Genomic DNA, 15827 nt, shown 5'->3' with positions numbered 1-15827 from the left:
CTGAAGATTCATTTTTCTTTGCTTTCATTATAGTTGTTTTTCTCTGATAGTGCAGATTATTCTACAAGTGATCATGAATGCTTCAATTTTGATTAACAAGGCAGTGCAGCTACAATAAATAAGGAGTCTTAATGATAATCTTGCATTCATTAAGTCATTATTACTAGAAAAGATACATTACTATAAATGCTTATTCCACGTCAACATAAATAGTATTATGACTGTGACAAAGATGTCTATAGGACAAAAGAGATATAATGGACTTTGCTTTGGAAGAAGTGAGGTTTATATGAAGGGAAGGAAGGAAGGAAAAAAGGAAGGAAGGAAGGAAGGAAGGAAGGAAGGAAGGAAGGAAGGAAGGAAGGAAGGAAGGAAGGAAGGAAGGAAGGAAGGAAGGAAGGAAGGAAGGAAGGAAGGAGGGAGGGAGGGAAGGAAGAAGGAAGGAAGGAAGGAAGGAAGAAAGGAAGGAAGGAAGGAAGAAAGAAAAAGGAAGGAAGGAAGGAAGGAAGGAAGAAAGAAAGAAAGGAAGGAAGGAAGGAAGGAAGGAAGAAAGAAAGAAAGAAAGAAAGAAAGAAAGAAAGAAAGAAAGAAAGAAAGAAAGAAAGAAAGAAAGAAAGAAAGAAAGAAAGAAAGAAAGAAAGAAAGAAAGAAAGAAAGAAAGAAAGAAAGAAAGAAAGAAAGAAAGAAAGAAAGAAAGAAAGAAGAAAGAGAAAGGAAAGAGAAAGAAAGACAAACTTTTTATATAGCTGGCAATAAAATAATCATGCTACAGAAAAAAAAAAAAAGCATGATGTGGTAGATAAAGTGGTGGGCTTAGAGTTAGAAAAAGCAAAGTTCAAATCCTTCATATGCCTTTTACTAGCCGTGAGAACTTAGGAAAGCCAAAACCTCTGAAAGCCTCAGTTTCCTCATCTATAAAGTACACATAATGAATTGATGGACTCTAAGGTCTCCTTCACTCCTTCAGCTCCAAGTATATTATCTGTTCTATATTCAACCCTAAGTATATTAAGTATAAGGCAGCTAGTCAGTACAGTGATTAACATGTTGGACTTGGAGTCAGGACTAGAAGCCAGGAGAAAGAAGAAAGGTAGTAGTAGTAGTAGTAGTAGAGGTAGTAGTAGTAGTAATGGGGAAGGAAAAATAAGCATTATATAGGGTCTACTATGTATCAGGTGCTGTACAATGTGTTTCAGAAATGTTATATTATTAATAATCCTTTACAAATGCTCAGGGAGGGGTAGTATCTCTGGTATGGAGGGCTTGTCGTGCCCTCCTAGGGCAGCTCTCCAGCCTCTGACCCCCACCTGACCCCCAGTTCTCACTTGTGGCTCCCAGTAGCTGCTAGCATGTGGCGGCGGCCACACCCCAGGCAACGGCTTCGGCAGGCCAGCTAAACCTTGTGAGGGTAGCCATCGGGTCGACGTCAACCCCTGATGAACCAAGGCTTTGCTCACCCAGCATGTGAAGACTGCTTCGGCTGAACAGATGGAAGAAACCAACAAGAAGGTTCAACGGCTGAGAGGGCGACGCAGCAAAGCACTGTGGAGTGCTCAGGGCGTGTTGGAGCACAAAAGACAACACGGCCATCCAATGCCACTGAGGAAGTCTCCAGGTGTAATGACTTTACGTGCCACTGGACCCAGGCTTCCAACGCCGAGAGAGTGGGACTGTCTCTGTGCATCGACTTTTCCACTTAAATCTCCTTCACGCACAAGTGTCTTTGGGCACACTCATCTATACACCATAGATGAAAATGCACAAAGACAATCATCATCCTCGGTTACGGAGAGACTACTACTAAATGGAGGCAAAGAGAGGTTAAGTGATTTGCTTAGAGTCACACAATGTTTAAGGCAGAATTTGAACTCAGGTCTTCCTGAATCCAGGTCTAGTGCTCTATCCTGAGTTCAAATCCTGCTTCAGTTATCTTATAGTTGTGAGAACCTGGGCAAGTTACTTAACCTCTCAAAGCCTCAGTTTTGTCACCTGTAAAATTGGTATAATAATAACACCTATATCACAGGAATATTGTAGAGGAATAAGCAAAATAATATATATATATATATAAAGTGCTTTGTAAACATTAAAATGTCATATAAATGTTTCAATATAATTAACCTATCAAGACATATTATCCAGATGAAGCTATGAAAGTGGATGTACAACCAATAGAGATAATTCATCAATACATAAATATTGAAGAGACATTATGGGTGGATAGTTGCCTAAGCCCCAAACTGAATTTACAAAGGACAGCTGATTAGATTGCCTTCAAGAAATTGTGGAGTGATTCAATGGACATAAGCTTCTCCCTAAAACAAAAGCTTATCCTTTGAATATCAGTGTTCCTCTAGGCTTGTTCCATGTTTTCCAAGATTTAAAGACTTAAATTTCAGATCACCCAGAGGACAAGGAGAGACACAAAATAGTCACAAGTAGGCTGCAGTATATTGCCCATGAGGCGTCATGCAGAAACAGTAAAAGGATTGTTAACAGAGATAATGTATGATTAGCAAGAAAGGTGGGCTACTTAGAAGCAAGAGTGAAGGCTCACCAATGGATTGCCCATGCACTCCATGGGGATCTTCTACACATTGTTACGAGACTGAGAAAAAGCCACTTAGTACATGATGTAGATACTGTGTAGAAGATTTACAGGAGCAAATGAATAAAAGACAAACACGATGAGACATTTGGTAGGGTTGCCAGGCACATCATTTGGTAGTCTCCATTTCAGTGACATTGCAGATACATTGAAGCATCATCCCCATTTCACAGATGAGGAAACTAAAGCTGAGAGAGACAACGGGTAAGATACCTATTAAGTTTCAAAGCCAGGATCTGAGCCTAGTTCTTTCCAGATAGACCTCTTTGCCCACCCTACCACATTGCTTCTATATAGTCTCATCTAGGTAGCATTTTTGTTATGTTATTTAGGCTACTTTAATGGTTGACTTGACTGTGTATAAATTGGTTGTGAACACTAAGTTGTAGTGTACTCATAAGAACTGAGCTAAGTTGAAGCTATTCTCCTGAGAAATAGGGAAGAATATGTCCCTGAAGCATTAGGGAAATGTTGCTGTGTTCATTCTTGCTAGAAATTAAAAATATGTAAATATCCCTGGATAAAAGTAATTTGATATTCAGTGGCTCCATGGAACTGAGGGCTAGTCACTGGTCCTAACCCCGGGGAGAATACAGTCAGGGCCGCGATCATGTCAAGGAGAGAAGGAGGCACAGCTCCAAACCCAGAGCATCCCAGAACAGAGGCATCAAACATGCAAACTCAAATGCCCAGAAACCAGATTAAAACGTGGTTAGGGAATATTTAACAAAAGACATAAGAAGACAATTGAACATGGGTAATGTTAATATTTGGTTTTCCAAATTAATACACAGACAGCAGAGATCCTTACGTAGTCCGAATCTGTTTGAGTTTGACACCATTGCTCTAGAACACTGAAAAACAGATGTTGCAGCCTCACTGAGCAAGGGAAGGCTAGAGCACACTCACTACCATAATCAAATAGATTTGGAACTGCCTCAAAAGTTGAACCCCAAAGGCTTGCTCATTAATGGTTCCATCTCAGCGTAGGAACACATGTCCAGAGAAGTCTCCCAGGAATCTGCGGTTGGCATTATTCTGTTTATTATTTTTATCAATAAGGGAGCTACCGAGTTCCTAAAATAGCTTAATGAAATTACAATAACCCTCTTGGGGAGATATCAGCGAGTTACTATGACAGAGAACATCTACCAGGAAAGATTTTGTTTTTTTAGCCTCCCCCAAAGTCTGTTTATCTTCTGGGAGAGCCCGGATGAGATTGTACATGATCCTATGGGAGAGAGGAATTTTACTGTTAGGTCAGTGTATAAACCCAATAGTGCTACCTAGTTAGGGATAAAAGGGATAATTGTAACATCTTATACTTGGCTTTAAAAAATAGTTTTTCAAAGTTCAAAACAGGAGGGGAAGTTAGATTATCATTTGAAAATGATTTTATGAATTTTGGTTAAACTCACTTTGAGTCAAAACATCTATGTGAAAATATATATAATATATATTGAGTCTATAGTACATATTTGATATAACAGTCAAAAAAGTCTAGTGTGAGTTAAGGATAGGATTTTTTTAAAGGTTCAATTTCCCAAAATAAGAGAGTTCTATGTTTTGGGTTCTAGTCAGATCATATCTGTGGTCCTTTTTAGATTTAGTTCTGCTTACCAAAATTTGGCAGGGACTCTGATTTCCTAGAGAGCGTCAATTTGAGAGCAACCAGATGATGAATGGGTACTGGGTTCATGTCATATGAAGACCAATTGAAGGAACTCAGGACATTTGACCCCCAAAAAGAAAATTAAAGCTTAATGTAACAACTGTCTTGAAGAGCCTGACTTTTTCTGATCATCCTTTCAAGGTATAGGTAGGAACAATGAACAGAAGAAGTTGCAGAGAGGAAAATTTAAGCGGTCAGGAAAAGCTCCTATAAATTGAAGCTATCTCTGAGCGTGATAATTTGCTAAAGATACCCTTGGATATCTTCAAGCAGAAAACAAATGGCTGGTTTGGGGGCACATAATACTAGTGCGTTCCTTTCAAGGGCAAATTAGACTAGGTGATCTTTGAGTTTCCTCCCATCTCCAAAATTCCCTAATCACTGAAATTGTTAGCACTTTGGCTGGATTTTGTGAAGGAAAGAGAAAAAGAAAAAAGAAAAAATATTAAGATACTAGGGATGTTTTAGAGCTATAGAAACGGTGAGTCATTGGTTTTCTTGAGAGAATAACGCTTTAGCAATACGTGATATTCCTCTTATTACCATGATTTATTTGAACCTTAAAACTTACTTTGGACATAGACTATTATACAACTCGTAAGATATACTGGTTTTCAGATATAGGAAATACAACTCCAGTTGATGTAGCATTGCACAGTATTAGGATGCCACCAGAATAACTGCTATGGAAGTTCTCATGGTGGCATGGGGGTCACCCAGGTGTGTGAAGGCCATCCTAGATGGAACTCAAGCTCTGGCAAGTACTATAATTGGCAAGTCTTCAAGAACAGATCTCAGAGATAAATTTGAATGGTTTTAGCAATAGAAAATTGGTCATCAGGTAATAAATTGTTTGGGGCTCTAATATTCATAAAGACAGCCTACTATATCATAAAGACATTGTACTCGAGACAATCTAGGGCAGCTGGACATATTGGACAAATAGTTGGTCTCAGAGTTGGGGAGACTCAGGTTCGAGTTCTACTTCCCTCTGTGTGTCTCTGGGTAAGTAGTATCACCTCTCAGTAATTCTTTAAACTAGTCCCTGAGAATCAAACAATTTACATTGGAAATGAGGCAACTGAAGAGGCAAGTGGATAGAGATCAAGGCTGGAGTCAATGTTCAAATCTGCCCTGAGATCCTTACTAGCTATGTGATACTGGCCAAGTGACTGAATAAGTTTCCTCATCTGTAAGCTAAGCTGGAGAAGAAAATGGCCAACTTCTCCAGTATCTTTGCCAAGAAAACCTCAAGTGGGGTAATAAAAAGTCTGACATGATTGAACAACAGCCACCACCACAAAGGAAATATCTACCTGAGAGTTTCCCCCATGAAATCACAGATCTCATAAAACAAAACAAAATAAATACCCTAGTGTAGTTCAGCCATGGCAAGGATACTTTGTATGTATACATAGACCACTATGAAGAAAAGAGCAAAATAACTTTTTTGTTATTTTCTTGAATTTATTCAAGAAAATTTATTCAAGAACATGAAAATTTATTCAAGAACAAGAAAAAGGCTCTGCCCCTCCTGGGTGAGAGATGTATGTAAATAAATATATATGTACATATACACATAGGTGAGAAGGAGATGAGAGAGCCATAACTTCATTAGCACCCAGAACTCCTAACAAGGGAACAATTTCCATAGATGAAGATTTACATCTGCTCTCTAACCTTTAGTCAGAGAGACTGCCAGAGCCACCCAGAGGTAAAGTGACCTGCCCTAAATCACCCAGCGATTGTTTTTCAGAGCCCAGTATTTACACTCAGATCTTTTTGATTCCAAGGCTGATTAGTCACTATATCAAGCTTCAGTGAAAATTAGGGATGACAACTTGAATGTGTCATTTCACTGACATATAGGATTTCCCACGAATGAAACTCCCCATCGGTTGGTACCTCCCCAACACCTTATATACTTAGAGCATCAGTTCTTATCTTTTGAGGATGTCATGGATCCACTTTGGCAGGTTAGGGAAGCCTCTGGATCCCTTCTCAGAATAGGGCTTGAAATTGGATCTTAAATTAGATAAATTTCATATTCAAATACAATTATCAAAGTATTAAAAACAAGTTCATGGACTGTCTTGGGGGAATTGCTTGGAAGTTCGTAGGGCACCAAGAAGTTATATTTGGCTAGTGTCTCATAGCCAGTAATATCTGTCAGAGAGAGGAGGGGAAACCTGGTTGCCTCACTCAAAGACTAGCTTTCTATTCCCTATTGCCTATACCATATTACCTCTCATATAATTTTTAATCAGCATATTGCTTTTAGTAGATAGTGAAAATTAAGTCTACAAAATAATGTGGCCACATTTTCATACAAAACAACAATCAACAATGCTGAACAAATTCCTTTTCGGTAGTCCACTTGTTTGTGCCAGCTTTTTTTGTTTTCATATTTACAACTAAGATCATTTGTTCTTCATGTGGCCCAGAGATTATGTCATCAAGCTTTCCCAGCTCTTTGACATCAGTCCATTGATGGTTAATAGCTTGTGATTGAAAATAATTTTTTTTGGAATGGCATGCCACAATAATGACATCTAAACTATTCAGAGAAATCACTAACAGGTGCAGCCAGTGGCAATTTCCGTGTGCGTAGTTGATGAGACATCTCCTCGTCACTGTTCCCAATGTGCAGGGCACTCGAGAAAACACAACTCATGTGAAATTCAGATTGTCAGCATGAAAGGAAAGTTGGCAGAACACAGGGCTCTGTTGCTTAGCAATCCATGGCAATGAAACACATACCCATCGTGGCACTGATGACACCGTGGGGAGAGGAAAGATTTTCAACTGGATTTCAGAAGGACAAGAAAAAGGGTACAGGGGGAAAAGGAGGGGTGAAGAGGAAGAAAAAACTCCAGTCCTGGGGATGCTAGGGCTCTTTTGCTTAGGGGAATGTATGGCCACTCTGGTCTATGTTACATCAGATCACTGAACCTGGAAAGGGAGACTCTGAATCAGTAAATGTGGAGAATCTGCTATTTAATCATTAGACTAACATGCATGTTCGCCTTAGTGTATCATTGGGTAAAAGAGTCATTTGTAAATGACCACAGACATTTTGTGTGGATTGAAATGAGTCACAACATTTGAATAGATTTTAATGTCTGTCTGTTGAAGGGAGAATGAGAGAGGAGATAGAGGCTGGATCTGTGATAATATTGGTCTTCAGGAAGTCCCAGATGAAAAATCTATTTCAGATGCAGGTCACTCTATCTCTGGAACTTATTTTCCTAAAGAACTGCCTAGCTCAGTGAGATGCTAAATAGCCTGCTCTGGTTAGAATTGCTGATAAATCTCAAAGATGGGGTTTTAACCCAGATCTTACCGATTCTAAGGTCAATTCTCTATTAAATATATCCCACTCCCTCTCCTTTAAGGAGACTACGATGATAATTTGGTGGTAATTATTTTAAAGAATTTTAGGTCTGGAATAGCTCTTAAAGATCAACTGCCTCATTTTATAGATGAAGAAAAGTGGTGAACAGAGAGAATTAAATGGCTTGCTCATACTAACAGAACAGTACCAGGGGTGGCGGTAGAATTCTGGGCATGGAATCAGGAAGTCTTGAGTGCAACATCTTCAGAACCTCTAAGTTTTAATGTATTGGCTGTATTTCTTCAGATATATTCATCTAATTATTCACACTCAGAGGAATAGAACATGGTTGGCTAAGAGCATGAAGCCTCTGACTTTGGCATTCAAAAATGTACAGTATTGATGGAAAGAGCCTGTAGAATATTATCCTGAAACAGAAATTCACATGAATAAGACACTTTGAGAGCTTATTCATTAGTGTATGCACCCTTTATCCACATCGAGGCTCATGCTAAGAGAGAAGTCAGCATCTGTGTACAATCTACTGCCTTAATATACCAATTCAACTTAACCCCCAGAACTGACATCTCCAAAATTATATTGTTAAACAATAGAAGTCAGGCTAACAGTAGCTTGAAAGCTCAGCATCTTTTAAATGGTTATAATGACATCTCTGACTGGGATCCAGCTAGACTCTTTCCCATTCAAGGTGAGTTGGTCTTTCCATCAGAACTGGAGGTTTATCACATAGGGAATGATATGTGTTCAAGTCTTAATTGCAAGGAAGAAGATATGATCTTTGTAGTAGAACCTCTCTCCAATTTATCTAGATTTTTATAAAACCAGACTCTAAGTGATCTTAAACCATCTGAAAACCATGATTGGGAAGGGACAAAAATTTTAATTTGGACAAACGTTTAATTATTATATAAGAATTATCTTTTTTTTTCCTTTTCAGGAAAATGTCAACACTGATGTAAAAGCAACCAAAGCTGGGATAACATGAAAAGAGACTTGATCTTGTTATTACAAATTGTTGCTGAGCTATGTCTGACTCTTCATGACCCATTTGGGGTTTTCTTGGCAAAGATATTGGAATGGTTTGCCATTTCCTTCTCCAGTTCCTTTTATAAACGAGGAAGATGAAGCAAACAAGGGTAAGGGTCTTGCCCAGGACTACTCAGCTAATAAATATCTGAGGCTAGATTTGAACTCAGGAAGATGAGTCATTTCAGGTCAGATTCTTAGTTGTCTGGTAGTTATAAGACCTGAGTTCAAATCTCACTTGTGTGATCTTGGTCAAGTAATTTGACTTCTTTGTGTCTCACTTTTTTTTTTGCATCTTTTGGTCTTTTAGTTTATCTTATCAATGATCTTTTAGAAAATAAAGGTGTTTGGTTTGACTAAATAATGTCTAAGATCTCCTCTATGCCTAGATTGGTGATTATATGACATTTTGTAAAACTATAAATGGAAACCAAGATGTCACAGTCTTTTATCTTAAGGCAACTATGGCATTTCTAACAAAGGTGTCTAGTGATTCCATTATGAGTAGCATTATGGCTTTGGCATTTTTGAAAAAGATACAAGTGAAATTTCATGAAAGTTATCATTGTCAATTTTTAATTTCAAAATTAAAATCTGTCAATCACTTGGGAGATAAAATGGCCTAATCACTTTGACAAGCACTAATGGAACAATGCTTCTGTATTACAAAGACTTGCAAAATGGGTTACTACTTTTTAAAATGACAAATGACCTGGATTGAAAATCAATTGTTTAATTGCATAGTCACTGAAACTGTGAACTTTCCTTTTTTTAATTTTTGGCATGGTAATAGGGAAAGGTTTGGTTGGATTTGGTTCAAAGCATCTAGCTAAGTGTCCTAAAAAGAGTTCTAGACCAAGAGTCAGGGGATATGAGTTCTAGATCCAGCTCTTCAATAAGTGCTGTTTCCTCAACTGTAAAATGGGGAGGTTTGAAAGTTCCTCTCAGCAATAAAATCTTATGATTTTGTGACCTTCACTTCAGTTCACTTTGCATCAATTTATGTTTATTGAATTTGCTAGAATACTGCCTAGACAAGGGAGAAACCTGCATCAGAATGTAAAGGCTAAGGGCCCTAACCTCAAGGATCTAATTAGAAAGATATAAGCTAATTAGGGAGGAATATAATATAGCAAATAATCAAGCTTTATGTAATCAGTCAATAAGTCCAACCATGAAGAAGAGAGATCAATATTGGTTGAACTTTACAAGTCTGGCACTATCTAAATAGTACAATTAAAAGATTTACTGAAATGTATGTTCAATACAAGAAAAAAAAATTCGCTTAATTAATACCAAAAACAAAGAACAGGAAGTAATCACATCATCTGTGGCATAAAGAAACAAAATATACTGCATTGTAGATCTGATGATGAACAACCACAGTGACACATCCCATGACTTTTAGACCATTCAAACCCAGGACCTGAGGCACTTGGAAAGTTTTGGCAAAATTTTTGGCCTGCTAAGCAAATTATTTCCTAATAAAGCACTAGAAAAAATTTTAAATCATATGGAAAAGTCTTGAATAAAAACTCAATGCCTCAAAATTGCTCTTTGGATTAAAAACCAAGTGGTTTAGAATTCTTTTAAGATACATAGGGGGGAAACTGTGCTTAGTACCTGTGCATGTTGTATACATCAGACAAAAAACTGACTTGGAGATAAATAAACATTAAAAGATACAGAATATTTTATAAATAACTTGGCCCATAGGAAGATGTCCTTATTTAGTTATAATTTGTCCCTTTGTCATAGTAATTTTACATGGTATTTGTGTGTGAAGGGGAAAGTTTCTAAGCAACAGCCTTCTCTGCTGATTCTGTAATCCTAGTCAAATCAGAATGCTTCTTCTTCTTCTTGAGGATTATGTATCTATTTCTTAGGAACCAGGTTCCTCAAGTGTGGGCTGCTCCCTCATCATTGCTGTTTGGGGACCGATAGTGTTTATGACATGAATGCACAGGTGGGTAGAAAGATAAAGCTTTGGGATAACAGACAGGGGCTAGATTGTTTTTTCCCCCTAACCTCCAATGCAATACATACAGCTTATTCCTTGTTAATCCCTTATTCTTGCCACCAAATAGAAAAATCAAATGAATTTTCTGTTTTCATCCAACCAACTGACTGATTGATATGATGATAAATGGAAAGACTTATGACTTGTAATTATATGGGCTAAATATGACTTAAGCAATCCTGTCTTCCACCAGAAGAAATGTATTTTAAAATGCTGGTAGAGAAGACAATTACTTTTTATTTGCCTTCCTATATGAGTAAAAGACTTTTCTTACCTTTCATTGGATCTAGTTTTCTCTCATGAATCTGTGAGCTAAATTAGATCATCCTAAATGTTGCATCTTAGTACATTTTTATCTGATAGATAATCCCTGGTTGCTTTTCAGAGTAACAACGTTCAATTCACCACATAATCCTTGCAATATGGCTTTAGAAGTTGGATGTGGTAGTTGCCATGGATTTCTCATCATTCTAGGAAAATGGTTTCATTTTTTCAGATCCAATTTGACAAGAAGGAAAAATTGGTAATTAAATGATGGGCTTTCCAGCTGTAGGGGATAATAAGACTAATACCAGGTCCCTTACAGATTTCCCCAAGAGTGGGAATAGGCCATTGGTTGATATGGATTGTAGCATGATACTTGGCAAGAAAAATGAAGCTAGTCTTAATTACAGTGCTATTTCCTCTCTGCAGGTTTTCTTTCTTTTTGCTTTCTTCTTTCTTTTCTTCTCTCTCTCTCTCCCTCTCTCTCTCTCTCTCTCTCTCTCTCTCTCTCTCTCTCTTCTCTCTCTCTCTCTCTCTCTCTCCTCTCCTCTCTCTCTCTCTCTCTCTCTCTCTCTCTCTCCCTCTCTCTCTCTCTCTCTCTCTCTCTCTCTCCTCTCTCTCTCTCTCTCTCTCTCTCTCTCTCTCTCTCTCTCTCTCTCTCTCTCTCTCTCTCTCTCTCTCTCTCTCTCTCTCTCTCTCTCTCTCTCTCTCTCTCTCTCTCTCTCTCTCTCTCTCTCTCTCTCTCTCTCTCTCTCTCTCTCTCTCTCTCTGTCTAAGATCTTCCTAATTTCAGACCTGTAAGTCTATCCACTGTGGCACCTTGTTGCCATCCAGGAAAAAGGGACATTTATCTTCCTCTAATCTTATGACACCTCTCCTATTCTCTATAATCTTTCAAAAATAGTTTGCTAATAAGCAATTATATCTGTCAGTTCTCTCCATACAGCGACTGTTACTTATTTAGGCCTAGTGACTTGAAGTCATCATATGTTTCTATTATTACTTTGGTATTTGACTTACCATTCACCTTTTTTCTTTTGGTGGTGGGGGAAGGTGGTTATTCTTTCCAGTCTAATCATCATTTTTTTTTTGTCAGAGAAAACAGAAGCAAAACTTAAATAGAAAAGCTTTGCCTTCACTCAGGCATCAATTATCAGTGTCCCATCCACTCCTGATTCAGCCCTGTCATTTTTTCCTTCACTGATCTTTCTTTTGTTCCTAATATAACTTTAAACAAATCAACAAACAAGCCCCTTTTCTTCTCCTTAGTTTCCCTTACCAATTTGAGATCACCCTGACTTTTAGTTCTTCTCAAGTATTATTCCTAGGGTACTGAGCCACTCTATTGTGTTCATCCTCATTTGTCAGTCCTTGCTTTCACCTCCTCTTTTAATTATGTTGAATATCAATAGTGATAACTTTACATAATCTTCCCCCTTTACTACTAATCCCATTCCTTTAATTTATTTCCTTAGAATTTCATTTTTAAGGTCTTTCTATTCCACTTACCTCAATTTTTTTTCCTATTTAGGCTTTGGGATCCCATCTGTCCAATGGCTAGACATTGAAGAGACCAATTTCAGCCACTGCATCCCGGACCATCACCAGTCTTCTTGACTTTTGTCTTGTCACTAGACTTTGATGGCCAATGACTTTGTACAATTGTGCCTCACTTAAATTCAATTTATGAGCAAGTCAAAAGACATCACCAATGATGGCATTGTAAGGACAACAATCAACCTATGAATGACTACTCTGATAGGATCTAGGGTATGCCAGGTTCTATGACTTCTCTATCATAAATATTAACACAGAGCCATCTTTCCCCAAGTTTCCCACCATTTTTTCTGTGGGAGCCCGTTGCTTCTTGTTGGTCAGAATTATACCCAGAGTAGGAACTTCCTTTCCTAGCTCCACATTTTAAGACAAAATTTCAGTATGGTATATCAAAAAATTTATAGTTGTTCTGCCACAGGCAGACAGATAGCTCCAGAAGATGTTCAGAAAATTGAAGGCCTTCCTACTCATTCACTATTTTAAGGGGAAGAGAAGAAAACAGACATTTATTTCTTAAACACTTACTAAGTACCAGGCACTAGGCTAAGCACTTTACAAATATTATCTCATTGTTTCCTCCCAACAATAAGGCTCTATTGTTATTCCCATTTTATGACTGAGGAAACTGAGGTAGACAGAAGTTAAGAGACTTGCATGGGTCACATAGCGAGTAAATGATTAAAGTTGAATTTGAACCCATAACTTCTTGATTTCCTGGCCTATGGTTCTATCATTTGTGCTACCTAGCTACATGGTATTCTTCCATTTCAGGGTCCAGTTCTATTTCTTGAACTCATTTACTATTTTTTTTCTTTCCAGGTAGCCTTTGGTTTACTCTCATGAAAACATAATTTCTTTCTTTTCTCTTTCTAATAATTTTTATTTGAATACTCTCCACTTTTTAAATCTTCTGCTACTATGTTTTTATATGAAGAAATCTTATATGCAGAAAATACAATTTGGCCTTGCCTTCTTATCCCTTTTCCAGTCATTTCTAGTAATGAACTCTATTTCACCCAATCTTGCCAATCTATCTGAGGTCAAATTTGACTCCTTTCTGAGTTTTTGGTTTTATTTTTGCTTGTTGTGTTATCTTCCAAGGATATAAACATTTTTACTGGCTCCTTTCTTTGATTTTGTCACCTCTGAATCATTAGGAATCTCTATTGCTATTCCTCTTCCTATGTTAGACCTCCAGGGCATACCCCTTTAGTAAATACTTATACATTTTTATTTTTATTTTTCTATTTCCAGGCCCAGTTTTATCTTTCAAAGAGTTAAAAAATGATTTTCCATTGTACAAGTCTGACAATAGACTTCCTTGCTTAGTTGTGCTCTACTTAGCTAAGGGATAAATTATACTTCCTGACCTGGCATTTAATGTTCTTCATAATCAACCTCCAAACTGTCTCTCCAGCCCCATTTCATATTGCTTTCCTTCATACACTTTTCTTTGTAGCCAAAACTGTCACCAAAAATGGGACTCGTTCTATAGGTCTACCTGACCGAAATCCTTCTTTCACATCTGAATTTAACCATCATGCCCTCCAGAAAGCTTTCCTATCCCAACTCACCCCGACACGAATATGCTTTTTTCTTTCTCAACATTCTTCACACACATTATCTTTTATCACCATAATACTCAACATTGTATTGGGCCTATCTGTACCAAAGGCAGATGCTAGGTTCTTTGAGGACAGGAGCTGTGTCATTTTCATCTTTTTTATTCTCAAGAATTTACACATTGCCTACACAGTAAACACTGTGAAGATGATCTTTTTGTTTGTTTGTTTTTGTTTTGAAAAGTTCATAATCTTTTTTTATTCATTTATTTAGGATATTTTTCCTAGGTTACAAGATTCATGATTTTTCCCATCCTCTTTCCTCCCCCCTCCCAGAACTGACAAGCCACTGGGTTTCAAGATACTTTTTTGAATTGAATTTGAGCTAGACCTTGAAGGATGTCATGGATGAGGAGCAAGGACATAGAATTTTTATTATTCAGTTGTTTCAGTCACGTCCAACTATCCAAGACCCAGTTTGGGGTTTTCTTAGAAAGGATACCAGATTAGTTTGCAATTTCCTTCTCTTGCTCAATCTGCAGATAAGGAAGCTGAGCCATTTGGGGTAAGTGATTGGTCCTGGGTCACACAGCCAGTCTGTATCTGAAGCAGGTTTTTGAATTCAATTCTTTCAGGTTCCAGGACCAGCCCTCTATCTACTGCTCTATTTTGTTGTTGAGTTGTTTTTCAGTTGTGTCCAATTCTTTATAACCTCATTTGGGGCTTTCTTGGCAAAGATACTGGAATGTGTTTTGCCATTTCTTCCACTAATTCATTTTATGGATGAGGAAACTGAGGCAAATGGGTACAACTAATGTCTGAGGTCAAACCTGAACTCAGGTCTTCCTGACCACCTTCATTTGTAAATTGGCAAACTACTTTAGTTTGTCATGAAATCCCAAATGGTGTCACGAAGAGTTCATACATAGAGTTGCTCAATCACAAAATGAAAGAATCTCAAAATCATAGAATTTAAAGTTACCTTAACAGCCATTTAGCCTAAACCATATCCTCTAAGAAATCATTACTATGTGTTATCATTCCACGTTTGCTCCGAGACTTTCAAAGAGGGAAAACCTTCCTATGAAGTCTGTTGCACTTTTGTTTTGGCATTTCTTTCCATGGGGTAACTAGTGGACTTTTCTATTTTTCACATTATGACTCCTTTTCTACATGCAACTGAGAAGTTTTCATTCATGATTTCTTGAAATATATTTTGATCATGACTTTCAGGTAGTCTATTGTTTTTAAATTACAAACAAATAAATAGACCACTTATTAAGCCCTTCTATTCCTATTTGAGTTAGATCCCCACACATTCTTAATTCTGTGATCCAATGAATGCATTGTATTAGGAACATTTATTTAATTAATTTACTTAATTAATTATTTAATTATTATTTTTAAATGAATGAAATAAAATCAGTATTAAGCACTTAGTATGGGCAAAGCACCATGCTAATTGCTGTGGGTCCAAATAGAAAAGTAAGATAGTACCTGCTTTCAAGGCATTCACATTGTGGGGGAGGAGATAAAACTTAGAGAAAGTTTTAGCTGTAATTCAAATAGAAAGGTTCTGTGGTTCTCGGGATAAAGTAGCTAAACAGATGGTCTTTTTTAAAGTCATTTCCACTGATAAAATCATATCACTTTCTTATTTTGAAACATTTGAAAGTGCCAAGGTTAGGCAGGCCAACCTAGCTGAGCAACCTGGCACTCTAAGGGAGAAAAGAAGATAGCATATGCCAGGCAAGTTAAACCAA

At 37.5% G+C, this 15827-nt stretch overlaps 1 long non-coding RNA gene across 1 annotated transcript in view; it reads left to right on the top strand.

Annotated features, from left to right (window-relative positions):
• LOC103105573 (uncharacterized) overlaps window positions 1–9022 on the top strand; it is a 90387-nt gene extending 81365 nt beyond the window's left edge. The window contains exon 4 of the long non-coding RNA XR_008914200.1: window positions 8573–9022. This is a non-coding gene — a long non-coding RNA (uncharacterized LOC103105573). The remainder of the gene's footprint in view (window positions 1–8572) is intronic.
• The last annotated feature ends 6805 nt before the right edge of the window (window positions 9023–15827 follow it).

Source organism: Monodelphis domestica, chromosome 8 (genome assembly GCF_027887165.1).
Source record: "Monodelphis domestica isolate mMonDom1 chromosome 8, mMonDom1.pri, whole genome shotgun sequence".
Lineage (NCBI taxonomy): Eukaryota > Metazoa > Chordata > Mammalia > Didelphimorphia > Didelphidae > Monodelphis > Monodelphis domestica.
The sequence above is the reverse complement of the archived record's forward strand: the minus strand, read 5'-3'. Positions and strand labels throughout refer to the sequence as shown.